The sequence below is a fragment of the Gobius niger genome (assembly GCF_951799975.1).
Source record: "Gobius niger genome assembly, chromosome: 18".
Lineage (NCBI taxonomy): Eukaryota > Metazoa > Chordata > Actinopteri > Gobiiformes > Gobiidae > Gobius > Gobius niger.
Genome location: NC_136869.1, coordinates 24,789,349 through 24,808,464, shown reverse-complemented (window position 1 = coordinate 24,808,464; position 19,116 = coordinate 24,789,349). Strand labels below are relative to the sequence as shown.

Below are 19,116 nucleotides of genomic sequence, written 5' to 3'. Positions count from 1 at the left end.
TTTCCTTTCTTCTTCCCTTCCCCTCTTCCCTTCTTCTTCCCTTCTCCTCTTTCCTTCTTCTTCCCTTCTCCTCTTTTCTTCTTCTTCCCTTCTTCGCCTTTCTTCTTCTTTCCTTTTCTTTTCTTCTCCTCTTTTTTGCTTCTTCTTTCCGTCTTCTCCTTTCCCTTCTCCTTTCTTCTTTCCCTTCTCCTTTCTGCTTCTTCTTTCCTTCGCCTCGTTTCTTCTTCTTTCCTTCTTCCCCTTGCTTCTTCTCCTTCTTCTGTCCTTCTCCTCTTTCCTTCTTCTTCTCTTCTCCTCTTTCCTTCTTCTTCCCTTCTCTTTCCTTCTTCTTCCCTTCTCTTTTCTTCTTCTTTCCATTCTCTTTTCTTCTTCCCTTCTCCTCTTCCCTTCTTCTTCCCTTCTCTTTCCTTCTTCTTTCCTTCTCCTCTTTCCTTCTTCTTTCCTTCTCCTCTTTTCTTCTTCTTCCCTTCTTCGCCTTTCTTCATCTTTCCTTTTCTTTTCTTCTCCTCTTTTTTGCTTCTTCTTTCCGTCTTCCCCTTACTTCTTCTTTCTTCTTCTTCTTTCCTTCTACTCCTTCTTCTTTCCTTCTTCTCCTTTCCCTTCTCCTTTCTTCTTTCCCTTCTGCTTCTTCTTTCCTTCGCCTCTTTTCTTCTTCTTTCCTTCTTCGCCTTGCTTCTTCTTCTTCTTCTGCCCTTCTCCTCTTTCCTTCTTCTTCCCTTCTCCTCTTCCCTTCTTCTTCCCTTCTCCTCTTTCCTTCTTCTTCCCTTCTCCTCTTTCCTTCTTCTTTCTTTCTCCTCTTTTCTTCTTCTTTCCTTCTTCGCCTTGCTTCTTCTCCTTCTTCTGCCCTTCTCCTCTTTCCTTCTTCTTCCCTTCTCCTCTTTCCTTCTTCTTCCCTTCTCCTCTTTCCTTCTTCTTTCCATCTCCTCTTTTCTTCTTCTTTCCATTCTCCTTTCTTCTTCCCTTCTCCTCTTTTCTTCTTTCCTTTTCTTTTCTTCTCCTCTTTTTTGCTTCTTCTTTTCGTCTTCCCCTTACTTCTTCTTCTTTCCTTCTACTCCTTCCTCTTCTTTCCTTCTTCTCCTTTCCCTTCTCCTTTCTTCTTCCCCTTCTCCTTTCTGCTTCTTCTTTCCTTCGCCTCTTTTCTTCTTCTTTCCTTCTTCGCCTTACTTCTTCTTCTTTCCTTCTACCCCTTCTTTCCCTCTCGTTTCTTCTTTTCCTCTTTTCTGTTCTCTCTTTCCTTTTTCTCTTTTCCTCTTCTCTTTTCTTCTCTTTTCTTCCTCTTTCCTTCTTTTCGTCTTTTCTTCCTCTCTTTGCCTTCCCTTCTCTCATCTTCTTTCCCTCCTCCTCTTCTCCTTGTTCTCTTTCCTTCTTCTTCTCTTTGCCTCTCCTCCCCTTCCCCCTCTTCTTCTTCTCAGTGGACTCCGTTTGCCTTTCAATAAGCAGCGTGAGGGTGAAGTCAGCCCTAACTTCCCGCCCGACGTGGAATTTCACATTGATCGGACATTTGCCAATTCCAATCCAGTCTCCTCTCCCCTCCACAGTGTTTTAAGTAATACGCGAGCGGCGGCGTGATTTATGAGCCGCAGTAATGTGGTTATCATCGCGGCCCGATTCACATCTCCAATATTTGGATTGTTCATTGTCCTTGTCGGTCATCGCGCTCCGTGTACCGTCGGCGCCGTCGCCAGCTGAGACCGGATTATTGATGTCACTGTCACCTTAGGGTGCTCCGGGCGATGAGCACCCTCCACTCCAACAGCTTTTTAATCAAAATAATGTCGGCCGCGGAGTGTACACAGAAAACGGGCGAAAAGCAAACACGGGTAATTACCGATCGGCCTGTAGCCGTCAGAACGGACCTGTTCTGTGAACGGGACGGGCCCGAGTGGCTTTAAGGTACCGCGGTAAACAAAAGCTAGACCTCGTGTAGAAGTACGGCCATGTTTGAAAATCGACCTGACTCACTGCATGTAAGAGAGGTGTATATGTGTGTTTTAGTTTGCTTGGGTCATTTGCTCAGTTTGGGTAATTTCGCTCTTGGAATGTACGAGATCCGACCTCAGAGCGTCCCAGCTTTCTTTCTCTTTCCTTCCTCTTCTTTTCTTCTCTTTTCTACTTATTTGCTTTCCTTCTTCTCATTTCTGCCTCTTTCCTTCTATTTCTTCTTCTTGTCGTTTCTTCATTTCCTTCTTCTTCTTTTCTCTTTCCCCTCTTTTCTTCTTCTTCTTTCCTTCTCCTTTTGTCTTCTTGTTCTCTTTTCTTCTTCTTTTCTCCTTTTCTTTTCTTCTTCTTTACTCCTTCTCGTCTTTGTTTCTTCCTCTTCTTTTTACTTTCCTTCTTCTTCATCCTCCTCTTCTTTTTTCCTTCTCCTTTCTTCTTTTTTCCTCCTCCTCTGTTCTTTTTTCCTCCTCCTCTTCTCTTTTCCTCTTCTTCTTTCCTTCTCCTTTCTTCTTCTTTCCTTCTCCTTTCTTCTTTTTTCCTCCTCCTCTGTTCTTCTTCTCTTTTCCTCTTCTTCTTTCCTTCTCCTTTTGTCTTCTTGTTCTCTTTTCTCCTTTTCTTTTCTTCTTCTTTCCTTCTTCTCTCTTCTTCTTTACTCCTTCTCGTCTTCGTTTCTTCCTCTTCTTTTTACTTTCCTTCTTCTTCATCTTCCTCTTCTTCTTTCCTTCTCCTTTCTTCTTTTTTCCTCCTCCTCTGTTCTTCTTCTCTTTTCTTCTTCTTCTTTCCTTCTCCTTTTGTCTTCTTGTTCTCTCTTCTTCTTCTTTTCTCCTTTTCTTTTCTTCTTCTTTCCTTCTTCTCTCTTCTTCTTTACTCCTTCTCGTCTTCGTTTCTTCCTCTTCTTTTTACGTTCCTTCTTCTTCATCCTCCTCTTCTTCTTTCCTTCTCCTTTCTTCTTTTTTCCTTCTCCTCTGTTCTTCTTCTCTTTTCCTCTTCTTCTTTCCTTCTTTTTTTCTCTTCTTGTTCTCTTTTTCTCTTCTTCTTCTTGTTCTTGTTCTTCTTTGTCCCAGCTGCAGAAACCCGCCAACAACACGGCTAATGCCAACAACTTTGTTTGTTTTCCAAGTTGTAGTTTTCTTTTCTTTACAGGGTTGAGTCGTTAATTCAGCCACTTTATTTACGTTGTTTATTTATTTACGAAACGAGACATAGACACCCACGGAAAGATCGACGCAGTTGAGATTTTAACGTTTCTCTGAGTTTTTAAATGGTTAAAATCGGTCCAAGGACGGCTGAGAAACATCCTGTTAAAGTCTTCAATCCGAGAACCAGGCTGTTTAAATGCACACGTGATAAAACGGGATCGAATACACGCGGTGTTTCAAAACAATGTTGTCGGTGAAAATTGACTTGAAACAAATATATTTCGGCATTTGCCTTTTCCCATAACGTTAGCGTCTGTACAGAGAGGAGAGAGGACTTAATCAGAAAGGAGAGTGTTTCATAAAACGCATTTTCTCTGAATCTATCAGTCATTTTGATTTTGAGAATTAAACAGTTTTCACCTACGGAGAGCTTTGAGTCTCACCTTTCAAACGAGCCCCAGCATGTGTCCATAGCTATAACATAGAAATCGCTGTGGTGCTACAAATATCATGAAAAATGGTCTGGATTGTTGGCACTCAACAGCTAAATCCCCAAAACAGCGCGACACTCAATGTGTTAAAGGACACATCATTACATTACTAAGAAGTTACATACAGATTCTTGATACTGTAGTGGATAGATAAGACTCAAGTTCAAATGTTATATTGAGGGCTTCAGTAATATCAAAAGTTGACGTTATCATACACAGTAAACTTATCTGTTACTGCAGCTTTTAATTGAGTCTTTTGTGGTTTTATCTTTTTTACCTGTTTGTATTCCTTGTATCTTTTTACCTTTGTGCTGCTCTTTTTTACTGTGACCTTTTGCTGTTGTGTTCTGCACTTTGGTCAACTATGTTGTTTCTAAAGTGCATTATAAATAAAGTTGGATTGGATTGGACGTCCCTGAATCAGTGGTTTAGTCAAAGTTTTATCATCAGCCACACTTCCACCTTGGGGTTTCCATTACAGTGGTGTACAGTATGTGGAGCTGCACGAATCTGATCATCTCCAAGTTTACAAGTTGTAATTACCAGTTCGAGCAACGTTCCGAGGCATTTTTTTCTTGGTCAGAGGTCGGAGATGTACCAGTTACAAGTTTCCTGGAGTAACTTTGTCTTTGGTGGCAGAATGACAACATGTGCACCCACACCACACTCACTCTTTCACAAAGACTTTGGACGTGTGCAACACATAAAAAACTGTGACACTTTACATTACGGGCCGGTAAGTCCTTGGTACTTACAGAGGTAATTCTAGATACTTATTGTGGTACTTACAGTGGTAAATACTAGTAATAATAGTGGTACTTCTAGGTACTTATTGTGTACTTAAGGATACTATAGTGAGAATTACCAGGTATGTACTTCTAGAAACAGTGGTAACTCTTAGTAATGAAGGTTGTACTTCTTGTTTTCTCTAATGTTGATTTATGTTGTTTTATAGTCACAAAATCCTAGAAATTACTTCTGTGTGTAGAAGTACCACATTTACTACCTATGAATTGCTGCCGTAGTATTCTTGAATTACCAATAAGTACCATAGATGTATCACTGTAACTACTAGAAACTATCACTTAAAGTACCAAAGCAAATAAAAGTACAACCTTCATTACTAAGAGCATTACCACAGTATCTCTTAGTAATGAGAGATACTGTGGTAACTCTGTGTCTCCCTAACAGTGTTAATTTCGTCGACTAGAATATTTAGTCTTAATTTTAGTCAAAGTGATATTTTTGACGACTAAAATTGGACTAAAACTAAATTAAAACTTTCTCATGAGACTAAAACTATGACTAAAATGTCCAGATATTTGAGTCGACTAAAATAGGACTAAATAAAAATGAAAAGGAGAGACTAAAATCATCCAAACTTCTATTGAGCGTCTGAAAGAGCCTCAGATCATGTAAATTCTCTGCCAAAGGAGCAGCTCTGAGCTTTGTTCATGTGGAGCAGCTCCATGAAGCAGAGGAACAAGATTAAATATGATTATAATGAATATTATCAATGCAAAGTCGGCTAAATTAGTCTTCATTTTAGTCGACTAAATTGACATGCAATTTTAGTCGACTAAAACTAGACTAAAATTGAAACGTTTTTTTTTGACTAAATCTCGACTAAAATTAAACTACATTTTAGTCAAAAGACTAAGACTAAAACTAAAATAAAATATGTTGTCAAAATGAACACTACTCCCTAACCCTAATTACAAGTAAATACCACTTTTAGTACCACAATAAGAACATAGAATTACCACTATAAATGCTAGTATTTTCCACTTTAAGTATCACAATAAGTACCAAGAAGTACCACTGTAAGTACCCCAATAAGTACCACTGTCATTACTAGTAATTACCACTGTAAGTACCCCAATAAGTACCACTGTCATTACTAGTAATTACCACTGTAAGTACCCCAATAAATACCACTGTCATTACTAGTAATTACCACTGTAAGTACCACGGATTTACCGGCCCGTGATGTACAGTGTTTCCCTTTCGTGTTGAGAGTTGATTTGACTGTCCTTCTAGATCCACACAGATCTGTATGTCGGGGCCAGTTTTCTGCAGTTACCTTTCCCTGACAGCTTCCACATTGTAAAGTAGTTCCCCTCCCACAGGATGAACCGAACCACGCGGGTGCCGATTGCCCGGGGCCGCGGCGTAAATCACCGGGGGCCGCACTGACAGCGCCGGCACACGAGGCGGATAAAATAAATAGAAGTCGGCGCCGTGAAGTATGGCGCGCATAAATGATTGAATACGTAATTGAGTTACTTACTTAATGGGCCCGTGTTAAAAAATGACAGAGCCACTCGAAGAGGAAGGCGGGGAGGCGGTGTGGGGGGCCCCGTCCCGGAGTCCCTCGCCAGGCAGTCGCACACCACTTCACCGTTTAATTAACACGAGTCTTTACGAGCCTCGCGAGTGCCGTGCCTGTGATCTTAACAGCCCCAATCCTCCAGCAGGTGTCGAGAGCTCGTCCAGCGGAGCAGACTCTGCCTTTTATGTAACGGAGGAGACGTCATCGTTTTACAATTACTGTACGGACCAGAGCCAGCCTTTGATGCAAACATTTGAGCGGATCTCCATGGTGGGAAGAGACGGATCTTGTTTCTTATTTTTTTTGGCAATTGAACCAGACGCAGCGCAGTAAGGCTGGGTACCATAACAAGTACCACATGAAAAGATAACAAAAAAAATGGGACAAAACATAGAATATTTCTCAACAGGGTTTCTTCGGGGCATTAAAAGTCATTACATTAATTGTGCCAAAATCAAGGCCTTAAAGGGCATTAAAAAGCATTAAATTGGATTCAAATTGGCTTTAAATTTCTTGTAAAATTATGACATTGTTCAACAATTTTTACTGTATAATATACCAAAATGATAGTCCAAAATATGTTCAGTTGCATTTTGGCTGAAGTGTACCACACATTTTTGCTCAAATGTTTCCCGTTTTGTCCAATTCTCTTTCCTCTGTTTGATGAAATGTTTGCAAATCTTAAGAAATTAAATATGCACAGACTTCTTCTGTGTTTATGCATTAAAATATAGTATTTGGGCATTAAAAAGTATTACATTTGACTTCTGCCAGTTTTGTTTAGGGTGTCACTTGGTCCCACATCAAATATAGGCCATAGCATGCTAGGCCCATGCTATGGCCTAGCATGATGTCCATTGATGAGGACATCCATCCATCCATCCATCCATCCATCCATCCATCCATCCATCCATCCATCCATCCATCCATCCATCCATCCATCCATCCATCCATCACATTGTACCAGCCCCTTATGGCTCCTCCTGCAGGTGGTGGGTCCACAGAAGGACGGCCTTGTGGTTCTAACCGGGCCTGTTGGTCTCTGAAAAGTGTCTTTGAAAGTTTTGAAAAGTGAAAAAGACAAGCAGATTTCTCATTAATAATGATTCATATGAAATAGTGGTGTGACGTTCATGACTGACCGGCACTTTAAGGTCAACACTTCAAACCGGATCTCAATTGTGAAACGAGACAGATCTTTTTTTTCTGTAAGTTTTACCCAGATCTCCCCCGAAAGAACACAAGAATAACAACAGAGCAGGCCACGCAAGTGAAAGCTGTTCTTTCACCTGAAAGACTCGGTCCGGCCTTGGTGTCACCCTAAAACACACCTCCACCATCGGCCCATCCCAACCAGAACGTCTGCACTCCTGATCACCAAAGACATTAGTTAGTGCCCTCAGTCCTTCTTTACTCCGTTTTATTGCGCAATCACGCGGGTTATTGCGCTGCATTGTCAGCGAGCGCGCACCGATGCGTCAGCCTGAAGAGCAGCTTTCTAACTGCCTGGTTCTTTTTTTTTTTTTTTTTTTTTCAAATGGCGGCCGGTGGGGAGTGGCGGCGAGACAGATGGAACCTCGCCATGTTGGAAAGGCTTTGGCGCTTTCTGGCAGACCGGGGAATGCTTTATAAAAAACTTCAGAACATGACGGCTCTTTTTCCGAGAGACAGAAAGAGAGACTGCGCAGATTGCGATACTGTTTCTATAAGCCGATACGGAGGAGGGTTTTCAAAAGTTCTTTTTTTCCACCCAATCCACTTGTTTGCAGGGTATAAAGTTTCCGCAGAACGTTTGTGCCAATCGCTTTTTTGCCAGAATAATATCCACAGACAATGAGATCAGACACCAGCCTCCTGTCGGGTTGAATTTAGATGTCTTCATGTCCTTTGAAACTGTCCCTTTAGTGTTCTTTAGTGAAATGAGTTGCATTTGAATACATACATGTTGTTTCAGTTTGCTTTGCTCGATTTTCTTTGTTTATTTGGAGAGAACTGTGCTCATTAATGAACACTCAGTACAGTTTCTTTGTGTAAATGTGCCAGATTTTGCCACGGGCTGCTTTCCATCCATACTCCTCGTACTTTTAAAACAACAACCATTAAAAAGAGTACAGAAATGAACATGGAATGAACACCCTGTACAAACACCCCTGCAATAACAAAACATTCTATCAGAGTTAGTCAGGTCTTATGAGTTGGATTAGCTTTTTTAAATAAAGGTGGGAGACACTTGGAGAGGAATTGGAAGAAGTGTCTCTTTGTCTCGTGAATCCCTTCAGTGCCATCGCTGTCATTTCCTTTTTTTCATTGAAACATCTGAAACGAATAAATCCCAGGTGGATGTGATCGTACCCCAACGATCTAACTCATCTCGGACGCCGGGCAGGTCAGGCCTGGCTAGTACCAGGATGGGACAATGGGACGTCCAGGCCGCTCGTGTGAGAGGTTTCGATGGTGTTGGTGTTGAAGCACAGATTGACAGCTGCTCTTTTGTCAGCCTGCCCCAGGGCGGTTTCAGCTACAGACGGCTCAGTGTGGACTGATTGAATAATTGTCTCTTGCAAAGCGCGTTGAGATTTCGCGACACAAATGAAATCTCTCTCGTTAGCTTTCAACAAATAAAAAAATAAAAAGTGGTGTCACAAAGTTTGGAATTGTTTTTTTATGGATTGTTTTTTCGGCAACATTAAAGGTGCATTATGCAACTTTTTATATGGAAAAAAAAAGTTTATTTGTTTGTATTTGACCTTCTCGTAACCCAGCGGCTGTATGAGTGGTCTGCATGGCGCCTTTACTTTCCATCACAGTGGTCTCCAGGAAGCTCCAGGTTCAATTGGTCAGAAGGTTTTCTCTGCTGACGGACCCTCTCATCAGAAACCCTACAAAACAGTTGATCCTGGAGCGCTGTAGAGGCCACTGTGATGGAAAGTAAAGGCGCCATGATGACCACTCATACAGCCGCTGGGTTACGAGAAGGTCAATACAAACAAATATCAACTTTTGTTTTCCACATTAAAAGTTGCATAATGCACCTTTAAGATGTATTCATAAGGCATTAATGAGCATTAATAATGAATAATCTGCTTATTCATGGCCTACCCTAATCCTAACCTTAAGACAATTCCTAATGTTTATTACCTTATTAATACTGAATGAGCCCACCTTTATATAAAGAAATACATTTTCTTCTTTTTAATTTCAAGACTATTTACGTTGTAGATTCTCACTGTGTTCATTTTGACATGTTCTAATTTAGTTTTAGTCTTCTGACCAAATGTCATTTCATTGACATTTGGTCGGTGGCGGTGAAGCGGTTGGTAGAGCGGGTCGTCTCGTGATCGGAGGATCGTGGGTTCGAATCCCAGCTCCCGCAAATGCACACACACGATGTAAACTATGCCGGGCAGGCCCCCATTTTTCAGTCTTTCACGGTTAAGGGAGCTGCTTTGGAGGATCCGGCAAACATCCCGCCTCCTGAAGGTCCACACTGTCGCTGTGTCCTTGGGCAAGACACTTCACCCTCCTTGCCTCCAGTGAGAGAGTGAATGGGTGACTGGTTCCTTACAGTAAAGCGCTTTGGGCCTGATAAAGGTAGAATAGCGCTGTATAAGTTTAGTCCATTTACCATTTAATTTTAGTCAAGATTAAGGGGAGACACTACAGGCAAAACAAAAAAAAATTCAGTTTTCAGGTTTTGGGGCAAATTGGACATATAAGCTTTCACCCAGAAACAGAAAATATACCTAATCTTCACAATAACATGTTTAAATATTGCGCTGATTCAATGTTCCCACATAGACTTATATGGGAGAATGCAATTTCAAGGGCCTTTTTCTCAAAACACATTTTTCTGTCATTGTGGCGACACTATGTCCACGTCAGTCGGACCTAAAGACTTCAGATTTTCCAGCCTTGGACTGAACAATATTTGGAAGATTTTTTCAGAGGGATTTTTTATTATTTAATCTCTAGCCCCATTTATTGAGTTTTGAATGTCAAAAAATAAGTCGAAAATTACATTTTTACACAATTTTCCACTAAAAAACAGCTTATTTTAAAACTAAACAAGAAATCCCAAATAAAATGAAACCATAAATTTGAATGTAGCTCTATCCATTATTCAGATTTCGTCGCCGAAAAGATGGGAAATTTGGGGCATTTTTAGGCATAAAAAACCTTGTTCTTATATGAAAGGATAAAATGACAGAAAACTTGCCATGTATTTTTTTTCTCACAGTTATGCCAGTGATCGACAGCAAACGTTTCAAATTGATATCTGTAAATATACATTTTTTTCCCTATTCACCTGCAGTGTCTCACTAGCCTGGCTAACACCAGACTAAAATCACAAGTGATATTTAGTCTGGGGACCACCAATTCATTTTCTCGTAGGAGAGGTGTGGTTTACGATCGTCAATAGTCGTTTATTGGGCGATACGAAAAAAAAGAAAAAATTCTATCATGCGTCTGCACGTAGCCACAGCCAATCATATCATCGTATGAGATGACGTATGACGCACCCGCTGTAAACTTTTGAGCTAAATTATTTAGAACAAGGTCTAAAGCTTGATCGCAAAATACCATCGTGTCTGCTGCCGTCATGTTGGATCCGTAAATAAACTTTTTTTTTTTTGTTATCCGTAAATAAACTACAAGCTTCCGTATATCGAATAGCGTCATCATCTTGCCGTCCCTCCTCGTTCTGTGATTGGTTCCCAAATCCACCGGAAAATTTCGGCCATGGTCCCCAGGCTGTTGTGCAGTTCGAAATAATTCGAGCGCACACAGCAGCATGGTGTTAGCCAGGTTAGTGTCTCACCTTAATTCTCTTCAATTTGAGTCTAGTTTTAGTCGACACAAACATCGGGACATTTTAGCCAGTTTTAGTCTCACAAACAACTTTAAATTTAGTTTGAGTGTAATTTTAGTCAGCTAAAAAAAATGCATTGACTAAAGTGATGGTGAGATATTTCAGTCGACGAAATGAACACTGCACTGAAGGTCTTTCAGGTGACTGGATAATGAAGCTCATTGAGAAAACTGGCAATTGTGAAGAATGTAATATAATACGTATGTTGAGTTATTTCCTCCATAATCAAAATCACACAGTGTAGATAGTGTTGAAAATAACAAGCCGATGCATTAAAAGTGTTTCCAAACTTCATAGCAGACCTTTTTTTTGTGGATCTTTTACTGATTTCCATGAGTTCCATCTTCTCTTTATTGTACTCCAGGCTTAACCATATCACACATTTGCCAAAGTGGCCTTTACTTTCCCAAACCTACCGCAGCCGGTGATCATGTCGCAAAGCCCTAATCGTTCTCACACACATCCCGCTGAATTACCCTTTAGATTAGAGCCCAGGCACCGGCGAGCGTCACCCCTTTCATTGGAGGTTAATTGGCTGCTCTGGAACCGGCCCCCGAAGTGCGAGCGAGGACGTTTGGCCCCCTTCTTTATGGTTCATCTCCGGAGAGCGTCCTGTCCGGGGCCAACCGCTCCAAAGTCAGCTGGGATAAGCGCAATCAGATAATGGATGGATATATCGTTTCATTTCTTTTAAACGGAATTGCAACAATGGAAGAGCGTGGTCCGGCATGATCGGAAAATCTGCTGAAAAGAGCAAAAAAAAACACAATGAAGGGAATGTATTGTATCACAGACTCTCCGCCTTATGCTTCGGTCGGCACCGCGCGCAAATGTTGGCACAGCCTTTTACAGATGAGCTGGTTTCATTAGCAGAAAGCATATAGAGATATTTAAAAGGGGATATGTTGTGCTTTATTCTGGGGTTTAGTTCTTTTAGAAACCTGTGATGGGATAGTTTGTGTGCTATCCTTGTTTTACCTCTTGTGAAGTGAGGAAATGTTTAATATTTATGCTCAGAAACTCAAAGGGAAAAGTTCCGTATTCACAAAGGATGCTGGGACTGGCTAATGGCCTATTGGTACAGTATGGTTCCACAATAACAGTAAGGGGGGGAATGCTGCCTATTCTTGCAACAAAACAAACATCGACTATCGCCAAACCAAGGGAAAGTGGGTAAATCTTGAGCCATCTAACAGATATGTGCTGCATGCCAGACATATTAACCTGTTCAGGACCGCCGTCCCTGATCAGGGACTGATTCCAGTTCCATTTACTTGCATACAGTATTTAGGCAAATTATATTTCGATCAATATAGACATGTGGCACAGATTTTTAAACAGGCACTTCTCCCCAAAACATCTATTCCAGTCATGGAACACCATCACATAAATCAAAACATTAATTAAGGACAGAAAAATAAAAAAAAACATGAAAACCGAGCATTAAAATTAAGCATTTCTTCTCCATATTAAATTATTTGTGGTCCAATCATAGGTTGACTGGATTTTTTTGGTCCAAAATACTCAAGTAAAATATAATTCAACAAAAATTTCAACAAAATACTCTTTTTGGAGAATTTGGCTCATTATTTTCCATTTTCACTGTCAGAAATTACCTAAAAATACACCACAAATGAGAAAATCTTCTTGTAAACAAACAAAGCAATGGAGTTTCCTGAGATCATTCTGGGGCCGGCCAATACATAATGGGATGTTTTCTATGTAGAGTGAATCGACCAGGGGTCTCTCCAACCATTCTCCCTTCTTCTTCTTAACTCTGTGAATAGAAAACATGCTCGACTTGGGTCGCAAGTAACAGATGTTGAAGTTTTGTTTATGCAATTTGGGAAAAACTATTGCAGCCTGGCCGGCCAGACTACACGCTTCCCAGTTTTCTATCAAGGGTCTGGCACTCGCCCCTGTCTCCGTGAGTTCCGAAGGGCCTGATTGACGAACCGATCAGACACATGGGTTGGTGGGGGTGGGAGTTCACCTGTTAGTGTTTTGATCACGCTTCTGTAGCGTGGATTTTACCCCGCACTCTTTAATACTGGCGCCAGAGCGGGACGATATATTCCGGAGATGGACAGTGTTTAACTCACAGTGGGAAAAAGAGTTTGTAGTTTGTCCTGTGAGCGCTTAGATAAGATGCACGAGGCTGCATGCGATGTTGACTTTAGGAAGAGCGCTCTCCCACATGTTGTAACATATATAAAGGGACAACAAGTGGAGTGTGTGGAGTCCTACAAGTATCTTGGAACAATTATTGATTGCAAACTGAATTTTAATGAAAACTGTGCTGCTGTTTGTAAAAAGGGCCACCAACGACTGTATTGTCTTCGGAAACTGTCCTTCTTTCATGTAGATAAAACTGTGATGACACTTTTCTATCGGGCATTCATCGAAGCGACCCGAGCTTTTTGCCTGGTCGCCTGGTACGGGAGCTCTTCTGTTAGAAACAAAAACGCCTTGAATCAGCTCGTCAAGTGGTCAAGTAAAGTCCTCGGCCTCAGACCAGTTTGGACTTTCTGCATGATAGACAGTTAGAGAGGATGTCTCGAAGCATCGTAAAGACACGGAGCATCCTTTGCATTCAGAGTTTCGATGCTTCCGTCTGGGCGTCGGTTTTTGATGCCAATAAGCCACACAAACCGTTTTAAGAAAAGCTTTGTTCCCACTGCCCTTTCCTTTATGAACAAGTCGGGATCAAATTGCCCCTGACACGGCTTTTTTTTAATCTTTGTTACTGTCAAGTGGCTTAAACTTCAGTTGTTTCTGTACCAAAGGCACAACCTGTTAGTATGTGGAGCACTTACAAGTTTTATATTTTATATGTGTGATGTTTAATCTTTGTATAACGTGTTTTAATGTGTCGACTAGTTCTCAGAATTGCAAAACGAATTTACCCACGGGTACAAATAAATTAACCTAACCTAACCTAACCTAATGTTGAAGTAAGAGGAGAGCGAAAAGGAAAAGTGCTCGTTGTAGTCAGCCTCCGCCAACACAGCCAACGCCCTCAGGTGACCAGTGAAAGCATAAGCACTTGGACACGGTTGTCTATATGCATCATTCCAACTTCGTCTTGAGCAAGTCTAACATGGCGACTTAGCATGAGTGGAAAAAACAAACTATGAGACTCTTTTAATCCTTGGTGAGAGAAGTTGTGAGAGTCTTTGGTCTTTGAGTGTCATGTTACGAATCTGCATCTGTGATTGGAGCGATATTAACCATATCGGGCAGGCCCCCCATTTTTCAGTATTTCATGATAAAGGGAGCTACTTTGGAGGATCCGGCAAACCTCCCGCCTCCCGAAGGTCCACACTGTCGTTGTGTCCTTGCCTGGCCTGCCAAACTACAGGCTTTTTCACAGATATTTCCAAAGACATATAGTCTGGGAGCAAGGATAATCTCAACGATTTCCCGGTGGGCGTGATTGACAGACGGCATCAACCAATCAGAGCAACGCTAGATACGTCGCAGCAACAAGTGTCAGGAAGCCTTTCCAAAAATGTCCTTATTTTACGAGGAACGCTTCGAACGCTGTTTCTTGCTGCTTCTGTGCTTGTTTTAGGGATTACATTTTTTTCCAAATGATTTAAAACAGACGAAAGAGCAGAAGAAAACATCGTATCACTCGCCGCGCACGCCATGTCTATTGTTTTGATAGTGTGTGGTGGCGGCTTCCACGTCTTGGGGGAATGAAGTCCCACCTCTCTGTGCGTGATTGGACCGATGTGGGTAAAAATCGTGAAATGATCGGCTGCGAGGAGCTGTCCAGACGGTTCTTTCTTTTGAACAGAATGGAGGAGTGTCTGGCAGGCCAGGCAAGTTGTGTCCTTGGGCAAGACACTTCACCCACCTCGCCTCCAGTGTCTGCGTACACTGGTGTATGAATGAGAGTGAATGGGTGAGTGGTTCCTTACTGTAAATTAAGCAAGTAAGTAAGTAATCTTTATTTATATAGCACCTTTCACAGGCAAAGGCCACAAAGTGCTTCACAACACAGTAAAAGCAGGAATTACATTACAATATAAAAAGGGGTCAAAACAACACAGAAATCATAGCAGCCCAAAAGTAGCTAATTAAAAGCTAAATGTGTCTTAAGTTCGCTTTTGAAAGAATCAACAGAGTCAATAGAGCGCAAAGAGGGTGGAAGATCATTCCATAGCCTGGGAGCAACAGCCTGGAAGGATCGGTCACCTCTAGTACGAAAACTCGTACGTGGAACCTTTAGCAGATTCTGATCCACAGACCTCAGAGCCTGCGCAGGGATGTAAGGCTGGACCAGAGCACTGATATAAGAAGGAGCCTGACCATGCACGGCTCTGAAGGCTAGAACCAGAACTTTAAACTTGATCCTAAAAGACACATGAACCTGTTTTAAAATAGGGGATATGTGGGTCCTCCTGTTTGTGCGGGTCAGAATTCTCGCTGCAGAGTTTTGCACTAATTGCAGTCGAGAGAGCTCCTTCTTGTTAAGACATGAAAACAAACCGTTACAGTCGTCTAAACGTGAAGACACAAATGCATGGATGATGAGCTCCAAATCATTACGTGAGACCATATTCCTAAGTTTAGAAATTTTCCTTCGCTCTGAGTGCCTATTGTAGGTGGAAACGAGCGATATAAGTTGAAACCATTCACCATTTACCATTTGAGATGCTATAATGTTGTTTAGTGAGGCTGTTCCCGTAACTGTTCGCTGAATTCATCCCATCAGTCCAAAAGTGTTGGTGAAACTACTCATTGACAGATGAAGCGCTGGTATCGGGTCATGACTGGCTGTGGTCGGACCCCCTGACGCTCCTCCTTCTGAGCAGAACTCAGGAGAGGCTGGCCGGGATAAAACAATGGTTAACAGGTGTTGGTTGTTCTTTTTAAGGTGGGTGTTTTGTCGTGAAAAAGATTTTAGCCGTTGAATGATCCAAACGAGTCCAGTGAAGGTGGATGGATTTGAAGAACACAGAGAAGCACCACTTTTAGCACATGTTTTGAGTTTCGCACAAGAAGACTGATCGAATAAAACATCACTCCCCAAAGGTTGACTTGGCATATCCCTCCCCATGACAGATCCGCCGAGTTGTAAGCGGAGAAGGCTCAGTCGGGGAGCTGAAATTGCGCCTGGGACAAGAAGTTCGGAACAGCGTGTCAAACGGTGTATTTATAGCCGACAGTAGCCTCTTGTTCCGCGCCGCGAGCCCCGCTGAGCTAACCGGGCCCTTTTTCTTCTCCTCATTGCGTGCGCTTTTGTCATTGCGCGCTCTCCATGCCTGTTAGCAATGTCACCCACAACAAGCATCCCCTATAGTTTGCACCGACGCGCGCGCTTTACCATTGAACCTTTGCAGCGCGACCTCAACAAAGCAGTCTTGTTAGTTCAGGGTTTACGGCGGTTTCGGGACTATACGGTCGGCGTCGTTGTTGTCGTTGTCGTAGGCGAGCTGTGGCGTTTATGAGTAGGCAGCGGGGGGAAAAGGTCAGGGATCCAAAGCACAACAACGGATTTATTACCGAGAGATGGGCGTTTGGTTTCAAGGTAGGGGTTTGCACGTAAACGAGGAAGGAAAAACGTCCACATGTCCACGACTCCACGGACATTTGTTTAGCTCTTAGCACGCTCTGGGAATAACAGTTTTCAGTTTTGCAAAACACTTGGCCATGCACAGACTCATTAGGGTCATTTCAGATGTCGGCCATTGTCTTTTGCTTTATTTAAACCCAATAGAAACACTTTTAGAGTCTCTTACATTATATTTAATGTTGCAAAGTGGGATTGAGCAATAATCAAAATCTAATTATCACACTGATTGATTAAACATTAGAAAATATGTTATTATATTGTGTTTTTTTTGTGTATGTAATATTCTCTGTTATATTCAGAAAAGATCATTTTAACCTCTTATCCCCTGCCTGAACCGAGCACATTTTATCCAGTTAGCATTACCCAAATCTAAAAGCTAAAAGCTCTAAAAACATCAAGATGCGACGAAAATGAGGCAATAAATCCACAAAAGAGGAACAAAATGAAAAAAATCACAAAAATGAGACAACATCGAGGATTAAAACGCAACAAAAAGTGGCAAAAATGTCAAAAGTGACAACACAGGAAAAATGCGATGAAAACGATCTGTTTAGATCAGTTTTGCAGGTCTTAGCTTTCAAGTGAAGTGTTACACTGGCCAATAGGCTGTGACCTTTTAGATTTGAAACTTTTGCTGTAGATTGCTGACATAAATATGAGAAAAAAATCTGTCATTTTATGGTTTTATACAAAAACAAAGCATTTTATGGCTAAAAATGCTCAAAATAATGTAATAATATTTTCAGCAACAAAATCCTAAAAATGCAGATGCACTTTTTCAGAGACGATTTTGGAAATCGTGTTTAGATTTCAAAATAAAGCGCTTTATAAGTGGAATAATCTGTAAAAAATCGAATTACGATTTTTTTTATTATTATTCAAAACTCAATAAATCAGGCAGGAATTAGATAAAAATCATTTTGAAATTGGAAAGTTAGAAGTCTGTAGCAGCTACTTACATTTCGTTAGCCACATAACATAACTGCCTAACTCATTTTTGTTTTGTTATTGGAAAACATGTAAAAAAAAAAATGTTTTTAGGAAACACATAGTTTTTCTCTTATTGCCATTGTAACAATACAAAAGGACTGAGGCAATTACGCTATGTGGCTAACGATTTGGAGAAAATGGCCCTCATGTAAATCAGTGCAATAAATAAACATGTTATTGAGAAGATTAGGTTTTTTTGGGTTTCATTTATTAATGGCCCGAAATCTGAAAATAGAAGATATTGTGAAAAACAACTGGTCTCATTATGTTCCACATCCCCCTATGAAACCGCCTCTTTATATTCCCCCCCCCCCGTCAACATGGGCAAAGCCTTCCCTGAAACTCACTTTGCCGTCTTGTCTTCCTTAAGTTCTCCCAGACATCTCTGTAACTGACAACTATACCGCTTTCGCTGACAGCTTCTCCGCAACCTCTAATAATAAAACGCTCTTTCCGCCACATTGTTTACCGCTGCGTTTGTCCGTCAGCGGCCTGTCACTTTCATCCTCCTGAAAAAAAGGCGTCGCGGCGATATCATCTGAGGACTCTTTTCCTTTTTTTTCCCCCCGTGACAGAGAACTTTGATTCGGCGGCGGCGCTTTGAAAAGGGATGCTTATTCCTGTCTCTCATTTACCGTGCGTGTCTGTGATGAGGGCAGCACATGAGGAGGGAAAGAAAAATAGCCAAAGCGAGCTCTGATTGCCAGCTTGATTGCTTTCATTGATGTGACTGACAAACGGGAGCTCTGGGGAGAGTACGGCGGGGCACCAGATGTAGAAAAGGCCCACCAAGAACTCCGCCGCGTCTTTAATTAACACCGCCGTGTCAGGGGCGGCTCCCGGCGCAGCCCAAATCCTGCTGTCAGACATTTGAGATCTTTTTTTTGTGCTGCAAAGTTGAAAAGTTCAGAAGATTAGCAGGGGAGTTCTGATTGGGTTCTCGGACTGGCTTGGATGTTCTTCGGTGGTTTTTAAGTTTATTATGGTGTGCCATTTGTGATCACACTGTAGGAGACATTTTCAATCGTTACAGCGACTACGAAGTGTGTTCTATAGAACGGAGGCCTTCGACGAGGGGTCATGACCCTCAAACAGGCGTCGGAAGGGTCTTATTCAAAGATATACAGCGGGAACTATATGTTTACGTACTCTTTATAAAAAGAGACATTTGCATTTTTCCTCACTGTATGACATGAAACCAGAATTAACTTTAATTTTTTTTTTTAGGTCAAGTAGAATTTTATATAATATTTCTATTTGCTAAATGCCAGAAAAATGATATATATATATATATATATATATATATATATATATATATATATATACATTTATATTTTTTTTTTCCTTTTTTTTTGTTGCTTTTTACAAACATATTGCTGTAACTTTAAACAATTTTGGAAAGCCCAGATGACGATGTCATGTCCTTGGAAGCATAGGTCTGGTTCATCCGTGAAGGAAATTTCAAGACACTTGATGGTTCAGTTCATTGGTTCAAACAATGATGGAAATGACCTGTCATCATACAGATCAGAAAGAAGGCGGGGTCTGTGTAAGAGATGAACGTGGTGTGTCTGAAATGTGAAGATCAACCCAAGAACAAAAGCAAAAGACCTGGTGAAGATGCTGAAACTGGAGTTTGTCATTAACCAGAGTGAAACAAGTCCTGGACCGACATGGACTGAGAGGGAAGTCTGTAGGAAGAAGCTCTGACTCCAAAAGAAACATGAAAAGCCAAAAGGCACACAAGGATAAAGACTTTCATCTTTGGAGAC

The 19,116-nt window shown here is 41.4% G+C and overlaps 1 protein-coding gene and 1 pseudogene across 2 annotated transcripts in view; one reads left to right on the top strand and one right to left on the bottom strand.

Annotated features, from left to right (window-relative positions):
• Positions 1-19,116, top strand: part of LOC306977553 (cadherin-7-like) — a 368,395-nt gene that overhangs the window by 72,386 nt on the left and 276,893 nt on the right. The window lies entirely within an intron of this gene.
• LOC306977825 lies at positions 22-6,169 on the bottom strand (annotated as a pseudogene). Its single transcript has 3 exons — positions 6,129-6,169; positions 451-584; positions 22-120 (listed from the first exon to the last, which is right to left on the bottom strand). The product of its transcript is annotated as an uncharacterized misc_RNA (transcript).